Source organism: Scyliorhinus canicula, chromosome 15, assembly GCF_902713615.1.
Source record: "Scyliorhinus canicula chromosome 15, sScyCan1.1, whole genome shotgun sequence".
Taxonomy (NCBI): domain Eukaryota; kingdom Metazoa; phylum Chordata; class Chondrichthyes; order Carcharhiniformes; family Scyliorhinidae; genus Scyliorhinus; species Scyliorhinus canicula.
The window spans coordinates 97,936,612-97,950,370 of record NC_052160.1 but is presented as its reverse complement, the minus strand read 5'-3'; the positions used below and the strand labels follow the sequence as shown (position 1 = coordinate 97,950,370).

Here is a 13,759-nt window from a genome sequence, read left to right as displayed (position 1 = left end):
TTTGCTGATGATACAAAGTTAGTGGTCAGGCAGGTCGTGCTGAGGAAGTGGGGAGGCTGCAGAAGGATCTAGACAGTTTGGGAGAGTGGTGCAGGAAATGGCTGATGCATTTCAACGTGAGAAAATGTGAGGTCTTGCACTTTGGAAAAAAGAATCCAAGCATAGACTACTTTCTAAACGGTGAGAAAATTCATAATGCCAAAGTACAAAGGGATCTGGGGAGTGCTAGTCGAGGATTCCCTAAAGGTAAACATGCAGGTTGAATCCGTGATTAAGAAAGCGAATGCTATGTTGTCATTTATCTCAAGAGGGTTGGAATATAAAAGCAGCGATGTGCTACTGAGCCTTTATAAGGCTCTGGTTAGGCCCCATTTGGAGTACTGTGTCCAGTTTTGGGCCCCACATCTCAGGAAGGACATACTGGCACTGGAGCGTGTCCAGCGGAGATTCACACTGATGATCCCTGGAATGGCGGGTCTAGCATATGAGGAACGGCTGGCGTTCCTGGGATTGTATTCATTGGAGTTCAGAAGGTTAAGGGGAGATCTAATAGAAACTTACAAGATAATACATGGCTTAGAAAGGATGGACGCAAAGAAAACTGTTTCCGTTAGGCGAGGAGTCGAGGACCGTGGGCACAGCCTTAGAATTAGAGGGGGTAAATTCAAAACAGAAATGCGGAGACATTTCTTCAGCCAGAGAGTGGTGGGCCTGTGGAATCATTGCCGCAGAGTGCAGTGGAGGCCGGGACGCTAAATGGCTTCAAGGCAGAGATAGATAAATCTTGATGTCGCGAGGAATTAAGGGCTATGGGAGAATGCTGGGAGGTGGAGTTGAAATGCCCATCAGCCATGATTGAATGGCGGAGTGGACTCGATGGGCCGAATGGCCTTACTTCCACTCCTATGTCTTATGGTCTTATGGACCGGGGAGGTCCGGGTGGGATGGTCTGGGAGGTCTGAAAGCAGTGATCCGGGGGGAGCTGATCTCCATCCGGGCCCATAGGGAAGGAGGGAGAGGAAGGGAGGGAGAGACTGGTGGGGAGCTCCTGGATGTGGACAGGAGATACGCGGAAGGCACTGGAGGAGGGTTGTGCGGGGAACGGCGTAGTTTGCAGGCAAATTTGACTGTTGACCACAGAAAGGCGAGACACAGTGGAGGAGTTCGCAGGGCGCGGTATATGAGTATGGGGAGAAGGCGAGCAGGATGTTGGCGCAATCAGCTCCGCAGGCGAAGAATGCGGCTAGGGAAATTGGTGGAGTGACGAATAGGGGTGGGGAATTGTAGGCAGGAAGGGGACAGAAGTAAATAAGGAACTGTACCGGTCAGAACCTCCGATGGGGAGAGGGGGATGGAGAGCTTCATGAACAGGCTATGTTCCCAAGGGTTCAGAGGAGCTGGTAGAGGGGCTGGGGGCACCGATAGAGTTGGGAGGAGCTAGTCAGGGGGATTGGACAAATGCAGTCAGGTAAGGCGCCAGGGCCCGGACGGGTTCCCGGTGGAATTTTATAAAAGTATGCGGCTCTGGTGGGCCCCCTGTTGGTGCGAGCCTTCAATGAGGCATGGGAGGGGGGGGCTTTGCCCCGACGATGTCGCGGGCACTGATCTCTCTGATCCTGAAGCGGGATAAGGACCCCTTGCAGTGTGGATCATACAGGCCTATCTCGCTCCTCAATGTTGACGCTAAGTTGCTGGCGAAGATCCTGGCCACCAGGATAGAGAACTGTGTACCAGGGTGATACACGAGGATCAGACAGGATTTGTCAAGGGACGGCAGCTCAACACGAATGTGCGGAGACTGCTAAATGTTATTATGATGCCGGCAGTGGAGGGGGAGGCGGAGAAAGCGTTTGATAGAGTTGAGTGGGGGTACCTGTGGGAGGTGCTGGAGCGGTTCGGATTCGGAGAGGGATTCATCAAATGGGTGAGGCTGCTCTACGAGGCCCCAATGGCAAGTGTAGTTACCAATGGAAGGAGATCAGAGTACTTTAGGCTCTACCGTGGGGACCAGGCAGGGGTGCCCCCTGTCCCCCTTGCTCTTTGCATTGGCGATTTGAACCTTTGGCTATGGCGTTGAGGGAGTCAGGGAGATGGAGGGGTCTGGTGCGGGGTGGGGAGGAACATTGTGTATCGCTGTATGCGGACGACCTGCTGTTGTATGTGGCGGATCCAGAAGGGGAATGCCGGGGGTGATGGAGCTGTTAGCGGAATTTGGGGCTTCTCGGGCTATAAGTTAAATTTAGGCAAGAGTGAGGTATTTGTAGTACACCCGGGTGATCAGGAGGAGGGAATTGGGAGACTCCCATTTAAGAGGGCAGTGAAGAGTTTCAGATACCTGGGGGTGCAGGTGGCCAGGAGTTGGGGGACTCTCCATAAGCTTAATTTTACCAGGCTGGTGGAGCAGATGGAGGAGGAATTTAAAAGGTGGGACATGGTGCCGCTATCGTTGGCGGGTAGAGTGCAGTTCGTCAAAATGACGGTTCTCCCGAGGTTCTTGTTCCTCTTTCAGTGTTTGCCCATCTTTATCCCTAGGCCTTTTTTAGAAGGGTGACTAGCAGCATCATGAGCTTTGTTTGGGCGCATGGGACCCCGAGGGTGAAGAGGGTCTTCTTGGAGCGGGGTAGAGATGGGGGGGGGCTGGCATTACCCAATCTCTCGGGGTATTATTGGGCGGCCAATGTGTCAATGGTGCGCAAGTGGGTAATGGAGGGGGAAGAGGGCAGCATGGAAACGGATGGAGAGGGCATCCTGTGGAGATACAAGCCTGGGGGCCCTGGTAACGGCGCCGTGGCCGCTCCCTCCTACGAGGTATACCACGAGTCCGGTGGTGGCGGCTACCCTCAAGATTTGGGGGCAGTGGAGGCGACATAGGGGAGAAGTGGGGGGCTCGATGGAGGCTCCGTTAAGGGGGAACCATAGGTTCGTCCCGGGGAACATTGATGGGGGATTTCAGGGTTGGCACAGAGCGGGCATCAGACAGCTGAGGGACCTGTTTGTTGATGGGAGGTTTGCGAGCCTGGGGAGTTGGAGGAGAAATTTGGGCTCCCCCCGGGAACCTGTTCAGGTATCTGCAGGTAAAGGCATTTGCTAGGCGGCAGGTGGAGGGATTCCCTTCGCTTCCCGCGAGGGGGGTGAGCGACAGGGTGCTTTCGGGGGTCTGGGTCGGAGAGGGGAAGATATCTGATATCTACAAGGTTATGCAGGATGCAGAGGAGGCGTCAGTAGAGGAGCTGAAAGCTAAGTGGGAGGGGGAACTGGGGGAACAGATCGAAGACGGGACATGGGTTGATGCTCTGGAGAGGGTTAATTCTTCCTCCTCGTCTGTGCGCGGCTTAGCCTCATCCAATTCAAGTTGCTGCACCGGGCCCACATGACTGGACGAGATGAGTAGGTTCTTTGGGGGTGAAGACAGGTGTGTCAGGTGCTCGGGGAGTCCAGCGAACCATGCCCATATGTTCTGGGCATGCCTGGCACTGGAGGAGTTCTGGAAGGGGGTGGCGAGGACGGTGTCGAGGGTGGTGGGATCCAGGGTCAAGCCAGGATGGGGACTCGCGATTTTTGGGGTTGGGGTGGAGCCGGGAGTGCAGGAGGCGAAAGAGGCCGGTGTGCTGTCCTTTGCGTCCCTAGTAGCCCGGCGAAGGATCTTGCTACAATGGAAGGATGCGAGGCCCCCAAGCGTGGAGACCTGGATCAATGACATGGCGGGTTTCATTAAGCTCGAGAAGGTCAAATTCGCCTGAGAGGGTCGGTACAAGGGTTCTTTAGGCGGTGGCAACCTTTTTCTCGACTTTATGGCTCAACGATAGGGTACGGGGACAGTAGCAGCAGCAACCCGGGGGGGAGGGGGGGAAAGGGGGAGGGAAAAGGGGGGGGCAGGGGGAGGGAAAAGGGGGGGGGCAGGGGGAGGGGGAGGGAAAAGGGGGGGGGCGGGGGGAGGGAAAAAGGGGGGGGCGGGGGGAGGGAAAAGGGGGGGGCGGGGGGCGCGGACAATGACCTATGTTTGATTGTTATTTAATTTTAATTTATTTTTAAGTTCTTTTGTTGTTCATTGGGGTTGGGGGGGGGGGGGGGATGTGATACATGCGTCGATACGGTCTGGGGGTGTTACAGTTATTATGGGTTATTTTGTTGCATTTCATGTTTGTCGTTATGTTTTATATTTTCTGTAAAAAACTTCCAATAAAAATTATATTTAAAAAAAAGGTTTTTTACCAGAACCAGGGGGAACACACGAGGAAATCATAACGGCCATACTAACAGCTGTGGGATACAGTAGAGAGGACCCAGTAGAAAGTCTGATTGAGTGCAGACAAAGGAAAAGGGAACATCACATGTCCTTTGCTAACCGCCTATGGGAGCGGGTTAATATTCCAGGGCTGTGAGATTACAGTTAAGAGAATCAGGACACTTATCGTTATCACAGATAATCCCAGTTACAAAGGGGAACAGCATGAATGTCAGGTCTTGGCAGGGAACAATTCCAAGCAAACATACGTGTAAAAACAAAAGCGGGGTAAGCCCAAGGTACCAAGGTCCCGGCCAGGGCCGCAGTCGCCCCCAACCCCTAAAAATTGTTGAGGTACAGGACACAGAACTAACAGAAATAGAGTAACAAAGCAAATTTTGATGAGAAGTTCAGGCTTGTGCAGTATGAGACTGGGAATAAAGTCATGCTCCAAATTCACCAACAAGAAACTGCCCCTAAATATAGTGGACCACATTCTATCGTAGACAATGTAAGTCCCTTGGTTTACAAAAGTTTTATTAGGCTATGGTAAAACGGGTGGTACCATGTAAACCAGTTACAGCTATTCAACCCTCGGGCTAATCACCAGCCCCATGTTTGATGGATGTGGGCGAAGAAGAAGCAGTTACATGCTCATCCCCTAGTGGAAAATAGATCATCTGCAGGTGCTGCCGCCAGCTCTACTCAGGCGACAGGCTTGTAGGGGTACCGATATGCAAAATCTCGAGATACCCCCAGGTTGAGAAGGCGAAAAAGGGAAAGGGGAAAGATTAATCCAATAAGACTCTAGATTCTACTGAAGAAGAATTTTGGCCGGATTGGCTCGCAAGACCAAAACTGCAATAAAGAGCATATACTATCTTGATTTCAATAACAGGATGAAAAGATGGACTGGTGGAACTATAGCATTAACAGATATAACCATCTGTGAAATTACACCATGATATCCAAAATTCAAGAAGCAGGAACTGTGAAAACATGAAACAATGTCTAATGGGGAAACAACAGAAATTAATAGACTGTGAGAACTGTAACAGGACCTCGAAATGGTGTGGTCTTGAGGAATATCTGAAAACCACTATCATGACGTACACCATGAATTAGTACCAATAATTTTAAATGTTGCAAAATTAGGACTCGCAAATTGAAGTCCTACCCAGATCAGGTGATTATATAACCGACAAACTACAATATTGTTCGGCCAAGAAGCAGGGAATGATGGGAAAGAGAGATGAAATATACAATACAAGACTGTTAACATTTTAAACTTGCAGAATCTGGCTGAAAAATTAAACAAGGCAATGTGAAAAGTACGTAGGGAAATTAAACAAAAATGCTAAACAAAATATTTAAGGAAACGCAGAAACAAATAACCAGACAATGAAACAGATTGAGACCAGAATTAGAATCCAATTCTTTGCAGTATTTATGGAGATTGGATGAGAGAGTAATTGAGGGGTTATTTGGAAGTGAACAATGAATTAGTTTGGAAAGGGAACTAAAATTCATTTAATTTAAAATGCTGTGAGAGATTGTGCTTGGGCTTGAGACAAGACAAGCAGGACAAGTTTCAAAGTGTGAAAGTCTTTTCCAAAACACGATATGACAAATTTGGCAGCAATCCAATTTGAGCCTTCCAAAACATTTGAGCTATAAAAAATGTTGAGTCAGTTAAAAAAAAAATGTTTCACTAAAAAATCTCTTGTAAACTTGATTAGGAAGTAAAAATTGGAAATTAAAATTGGTTATAAAAATAATTTTTGAAAAGGAGATGAATTCCGAGCAAAATTGAAGGGATAAGAACAAAATCAGTTTTTAAATTACGTAAAGGGACTTAATGGCGTACCAACTTTCTCCGCCTACTCTCCGCCCCTTTACATTCTGTAGGAAAATTAACCATTTCAGCAGACAGCTGATTTATTCTAAATCACATGGACAGTTGTGTATCTATAATTATTATTACATATTGGTCTATGCTAATTTATATAAAGTTCAATTTTGAATTGATGGGAATTCAACAAACCAGTTAAATGTGAAATTTTAAGCATAGCCCAGACGAATTTGGAACATTATGAGATTATGTTTGTCACATTCCCCTCGATAACTTGACGAATGTCAGCAAGCAGCAAAATTATAAACTGTCAATAACCCCTATGATCAAGCCAAGTGTGGATTTAAGACAAATGAGAATATAATTTGTACCCTAGAAGTTAGAAAACATCACAAGGGTTGCACATGTGGCTAAAAGAGAATATTGTGTTATCACCTCACTGAGAAGATATATTGGTATGGGACCAGAATATCACCTGTTCAGAAACTCGCATTTTGCATAAAATCCCAGGTTTCAGCTAGAATTGATAAAACTGAGCTGGTTGATATTCATACACGACAACAAGAACAAATTGATGTTACAGAAAAAGATTAATCTGAATTTAGACTATTGGGGAAAGATGTATGACAAATTTACAATTGTTGCCAGAAACTTCAAGAAATATTAAAAAGTGCCTTAAAAATGCTCATATGACATTTAAAGTGTTACAAGAAATAAGTGTGATCAAAACCGATATAAATGAAATTAAAGAAAGTTGGTTTGATTATATTTGGAACTAGGGAACAGCTGCACCAATGGGAACGAATGAATTATATTTCATTTAGTAATAACAGCAATGCTCAGTATTTTATTGGATTAAATTTATGATTATGATAAAGCGCTCAAAGGTTAAGATGGACAAGAAATTAGAGATAGAGTTGTTTTTACAAAAACGGGAACGATTATGGGAAATGAGATGTCAATGAATATGTTTATACACATTAACGTAATTGTTTTAAGTAATGATAATTAGTTGTAACATGGCATGGACTTTGATGTCTGCCTGATGGAGAGGGCTAGCTCAGATTCTTTGAGTGAGATAGAGGGCCAACATTGAGCCATAAGGCATGATGAGAAAAGAGGACAATGACTAACTTTAAAGAAGTTAAGAAGACAACTGCAGCTCTTTGTAAAATGGATTTTCATGAGAACCAGGGACATTATCACTGATGATGCCCTTGTTTTCAAAATACGGAGGACAAGCTCGATGATGTCTGAAATTTGAAGGATGGTTTAATTTAAACCGTACAAAATACGGACACAGCAAGCTTTAACCAACGATAACCAAGGATCAACTGTCCTATGTGCAGATCTGACCTTCAAGGCTCACCAGCTCACACCTCTCAGAGTGTACCTGGCCCATCTCGCTAAATTGTGAAGTATACCTTGATTCAACCCGTGAGTCTTCAAAGTTATGTAACTGTTTATAGAAAGTCTTGGGGAAGTCTTAGAGAAATAATAAAAGCTGTATTTAAAAATAAATCAACCCGACTATGAGTATTCAATTCTGTCTGCATTCATCAGTTGTGGCCAGCAGAGGCACAACAGAAGGTAAAAAGTGCGTAATGCACTGCTTGGGAGGGTTGGAGAGGCAGGTTGCCTCTCATCCATAAGAAGTACTTGGATGAGCACTTGGCATGTCATAACATTCAAGGCAATGGACCAAGTGCTGGCAAAAGGGATTAGGTTGATAGGTGTTTTTCACGTTTTGGTTCAGCCTTGATGGGCCGAGGGGCCTTCTCTGCACTGTGTGATTCTGTGATTGTAGTGAATCAGGAATTGGGCTTGAGGTTACTAATATCACACTTGAACTTTCTGGATAGAATGGGGCTGTCTAGCTTATACCCTACTTTATCTTCTGCTGGCTTGTCAGGCTCTACATGGCCTCTGGTGATTCTTGCAGTCATGTTGTGTTCCAAGAGGCAAGCTGTGCACCAATTTCTGGGAGCAACTGGTCTGTGCGTGCAAGTTAGGAAAGTAACTGTGGCCACACCAAGTGAGGAAAGTAACTGAAGCCACACCATTCCGGTGTACTTTTGAAAATACCAAAAACATGCAGTATTTTAGCAACGGCCAGAAGACATAAACAAATATTACGGTACAAGTAATTAATCCCTTTAAATGGTACTGGGGATTTGGGGTGGGGGGGTGGGAACACAGAAGAGAGAAATCTTTGATATTGCTAACACATGTCCCAATGTGCTAGGCTCAGAGAGGGCGTTGGAAGAATTATGGAGTTCTGAAAAGGCTGCACTACTGTCAAATGAACGTTGACACTCCTTAACACTATGATCTATTTAGTCCTGGTGACATTAACTGCATCTGCATTCATCTCTTTATCAAGATGGTGTTTCATCACAGTAGATGCATGGGCGACACCATCACCTGCAGGTTTCCCTCCAAGCCATGCAGCATCCCGAGTTAGAATTATATCAGAGCTCTTTCAATGTCGCTGAGTCAAAAACGTGGAACTTTCGCCAGCACAGCACCATGAGAGAAACTACTGCATATTGACAGCAACAGTTTCAGAACCTGGCTGGCCACCACCTTGTCAAGAGCGATTAATGAGGGATGATCAATGTCAGCCTTGCCATCGTAAAGGTCTGGCACAAAAACAGAAATTGTTTCTTGAAGTTAGTTTTAGCAATGAAGATATGGGAATTTTATTTGTTGTCAGAGGATAGAGGCACCTTGAATACAAATCGATAGATGAGAAAGAACTAAGTGAAAGGATATCAAAAAATGAGACGGCTTTTGTTTGTTAGACTTGCAAAGACAAAGAATTTATCGTTCAATAAATTGAACAAAACATTATCACTGTCTTTCTGAAGGACATAGTGGAGATTACGATGTCATGTTTCAGCAAATGCAACATGAAAATAATCATAGACATTTACAGCACAGGAGGTGGTTACTTACTTCATGTTGTCTATTATTGGCAATCAGCCAAGGTAAAGATAAGTGATTGAAGTCTGGTCACCTCAGAGGAGAACCTTTGTTTGAGGGGATGGACAGAGCTTAGAGAGCAAAAGCGAGAGAGAGAGAGAGAGAGAGAGAGAGAGAGGAAGAAATGCTGTTTTTAACAGTTACAGAGAAGGCTTTGGGAAATTGACTGAGAAGGTCATGAAAGCTGGCACCGAAGCAGGCTTTGGAAAGGGGTCTAGAACGAATGTCCGACCAGGAGGAAAGTTGCTTCATAAATGAATGTATTGCCTTTGACTTCTTGTGAAAGTGGCATAAGGGCTGTTCTATTAGTATTGTCTAATAAGAACTAGTGTGTTGAGGTTAAGAAACTGCATGTAATCTGTTAGTGTTAGAGCTGAAGTAAAAGTTTAAATATTAATTTTCTTTCTTTTCTTTTAATGAAATTTATTTATAAAATAACCACGCCCTATTTCTTATATTATCACTCCTAGAACAAATTGATCTTTCTGCACCCGTGAGAGCCGACCAAGCGCCCGTAACAACAGGAATCAAGCACTTATCTATTTCAGCACGAACCAATTAATAAGCAAACATGCCTTTGTGCAAAATAGGATGAACTTTTAAAAAGCAATCAGACAGTAGCTTGAGGAATATTATTTTAAGTTATGAGAAATTCACAGAAGAGTGGGATATGAATAAGTTGCGCATGTGAGGAGGAAAGATACTTGTGGAAGGGTGTGAAGGCAGTGGAAAGAGTACAGAGGAGATTCGAAAGGATGATTCCAGGGATAAACAATTATAGCTATGAGGATAAATTGGAGGAGGTTGGGGACATTTTCCTTGGAGAAATGAAGGCTGAGAGAAGACTTGACAGAGGTACTCAGGATCCTGAGGGTTATGGCCAGGGTAAATAGTGAAAAACTGCACCCTCTCAAGAGTGCATCAAGAATTAGGTTCAAAATGATGGGCAAAGGGAGTAGAAATTATCTGAGGGAAAAATGATTTCACTTAGATGGTGGTTGGAGTCTGGAACAAACTTCCTGGAGGGTGGAGGCAGTTCCGATTAAGGTATTCAAAAGGGAATAGGATTACTATCTGAAAAGAAAGCATGTGCAAGGTTATCAGGGATAAGGGAAGGCAGTGGAATTGAGCAGAATTCTATTTTGGGGGCCAGTGCTGACTCAATGGACTAAATGGCCTCCTTCTGCACAGTAAAGATTTTGTGATTCTATATGGAGATAAACTAGCTCCATTTCCTGTGCTGTAACAATCTATAAATCTAATTAATCATCATTTAAACATTACAGGTTAATATGGTGACTTTGGATCTTTTTAATGGTGTTGCTTTTATTTCGGCTGCGTCAGTTATTTTAAAAAATCCATTTACAATCAGCACCAACAGGAGGTTAACCTAAGTGATGCAAATTTAGACTTTTGAAATCGGACATTTGTGGCCAGTGATCCTGCCAGGCCATGGTGCCCCCCATTTTGATGAAGAAGAAAATCATGGGGAACCGAAGAGACAGTATAAAACACCAACCTAAATTTTTGTATTTCTGGAAACTAAAGCAATGCATTTAAAGGATTAGGAATGATTTGAGGTGCGTTTATTTTGTTTCAAGAATTCTCCAATTTTCTGTAGAAATATAAAGCAGTAACAAAAATTAAAAATTACATTAACACTACCTATTTACTGTCTGCGTTAAAAACACTCGAGTCAGAGGAGCCTTGCTTTCGATTACACTAGAGACACTGTTAATGGGGAATGTCCTTTCATAGATTCAGAACAAAGATGACGACTTAACTGGCCTGAAAATCTCCACAGAATCCATGCCAACGTGCTGCAAAAACTTTAGCAAAATTCTGATTAGTTCAAAATATTTCTCTATAAACTGAGGGAAGTGCTTGAACAGAAAGTATGCCTTTATTGCGTACATAAAAATAGAATGCTCATTTTAAAATAATGCCACCCTCACTTAGTCTAAACTCCCTTGAGTAAAATATATAAAATGAACAGTACGAATACAATCTAACAGTAAAATTATTTTCAAGATCGTACCTTCTTGTTTGTAGATTAGACTGAATGCATTAAAATTTACCATATTTGGTCTGAAAACAAGGCTTTCAAACCTTTGTTTAAGTTCTCAGTATCGTGCCAATTACTGTCATGTGATGACGTTAACAAATCATAACCTTTCAGTTGGTTCTATTCTCACTGAATGTAATGAACAGGGCATGCCTTTAGATTTGCAGTTTCCAACCCCATCTTCCTCCTTCACAGAATTCAATCTCTAATCATCTTCTGTGCTCTCTATATCACTTCATATCATGTCCATTAACATTTATATTTAAGCATTTATTTAAATTCCTTTTTAAAGGCTTTACACTGCAATGTAGGCATGCACCAATTGTTTCCATGCCACACAGTATATGTGCCTTTTTAATGTTAACTAAACCCATTAATCGAATACTGTAGATTACTATAGGAGATTTGCATGTAACGAGACTCTCAGTGAGATTTGGGGACAAGCTGTGATTGCACAATATTTGCATCCATTTTCTTTAACATTTGACTAACAATTCACAGGAGGAAGAGGAAGAAAAAAAGGCCCATCAGGAAGTTTCCATCAACATCACTCCACCGGCAACTTGTTGGTTGGAACTCAACTTGCCCGGTTCCATTCCTTTCAAAATGTAGCCAGAGAATCACCTGCATTGGCTTTGTCTCCCATTCACGCACTGTCACCAGAGAAGTTCCAAAAGGATCTATCTTTGGTTCCCTTTCAATGCCTCTGTTTTGTCACATTATTTGTCTGATATCTAATATTGGATGAGCAAAAATTTCCTCCAACTAAATAGTGGGAAGGATTAAGTCATTGCCTTTGTTCCGACCACAAACACCATTCACTGAGCACAAATTTCACCTCTGGCAACTGTCTTAAGTTGAGCAGGAGAATTTACAACATTGGTGTTTGGTATTTAATTATTCTTTTCTATAAATTTAGAGAACCCAATAATTTTTTTGCCAATTAAGGGGCAATATAGTGTGGCAAATCCACTTAATCTGCACATCTTTGGGTTGTGGGGGTGAAACCCATGCAGACACAGGGGGAATCTGTAAACTCTACACAGACAGTGACCCGGGGCTGGGATCGAACCCGGGTCCTCAGCATTGCAGGCAGCAGTGTTAACCACTGCACCACCATGCTTCCCTTGTTTGGGATTTAATTACTACAGTTTAGCTTTCTCAAGTACCTTCCCCTTTTACAAGAGCAATTTTTTTTTTTTAAGTTTAGAGTACCCAATTATTTTTTTCCAATTAAGGGGCAATTTAGGTTGGACAATCCACCTACCCTGCACATCTTTGGGTTGTGGGGGGCGAAACCCATGCAGACACAGGGAGAATGTGCAAACTTCACACGGACAGTGACCCAGAGCCGGGATCGAACCTGGGACCTCGGCGCCGTGAGGCAGAAAGGCTAACCCACTGCGCCACCGTGCTGCCCTTTTACAAGAGCAATTCTGAACATCAGCTGAAACGTAGCATTTGACATATGCACAAACAACTGCTTTACAGTGATGCTGTAAATTCAAAGCAGTACAGAGCACAGCAAGTTACCTGGTTTCAAACCACAGCATAATTATTGATGCTATTATATTAACTGAATTTGTTCTTTTATCGTAATTCCTAATTAAGACTAGGGCAATCCAGACATAGCTAGAATCGGTGTTCATTCATAAACTTACCAGACTCTTAAAAGTCATATCTTTTACACTCATTCTCGCTTCAATGTGCAATGTTTTTATGTCAGAAAACATAAACACATTTGAAATGATCAGTTTTTAAATTCAGAGCATATATATGGCAGGACTGGGCTGCAAATTCAAAATCAGTTGTATTCGTACCGTGCTAAGAATATTTTTAAAGATTCTAGTTAAATATCAGTCTGTTAAAATGATCAGCAAGTAAATAATTCATCATATGCAGTTGTGCTACACCAGGTGTGGATTTTGACTTTGTATCTATTTTTTCACATGCAATACACACAAATCGAGGGAGACATGAATGAGGCCTACCAAGTAAGCCATTTTGAATGCAGCAATTGTCCAGGATCTGGTGTGAATTGATCAAGACTACATTTTATCCACACATACACTTAGATGGCATTTCAAGCTCATATCGTAGTACCTCTGGTTTGCATGGGGATACTAATAAAGCAGGGCTGGAATTAATAATTTAGGAATAAGTACTTGAATGAGTTCTTGGGGGTGAATTATTTAATAATTAATTTGTGCTCCATTCAAAAGCTTTAAAGTGCTGCTTTAAAAATAAAAGTACATTTTGATGAACAATACTGATTCCAGAAAGGAATGCTATTTTAGGCAATGCGTTAATAGTAGGTGACTGCACTGAGAATTGTTCAAGTTGATCTGAACCGATAACACTCTTTCAGTGCTAACATAAACTCAACTGTTCTGACAACAAACCATACCAATTTACCTGATATATGTGCTGCATTTTTGGTCCCTGTACCAAGACAACACCACACAGTGGGGAGTTCTGAGCTATAAGTTCAAGTCAAATTATTTATACCTGTCAGATATGACATTGAGCACAATTTTTAAAACAGAATTGTCCATGAAAAAGGACCAATAATATTGCACTAGGCACATTTGCAGTTTTACAATCAGTTAGTAAAGTGAAAATTCAGTTTTAC

General features: G+C 43.3%; 1 protein-coding gene across 1 annotated transcript in view; it reads right to left on the bottom strand.

Annotated features, from left to right (window-relative positions):
• The window catches only part of LOC119978169 (ankyrin repeat and SAM domain-containing protein 1A-like), a 581,433-nt gene that overhangs the window by 244,484 nt on the left and 323,190 nt on the right, over window positions 1-13,759 (bottom strand).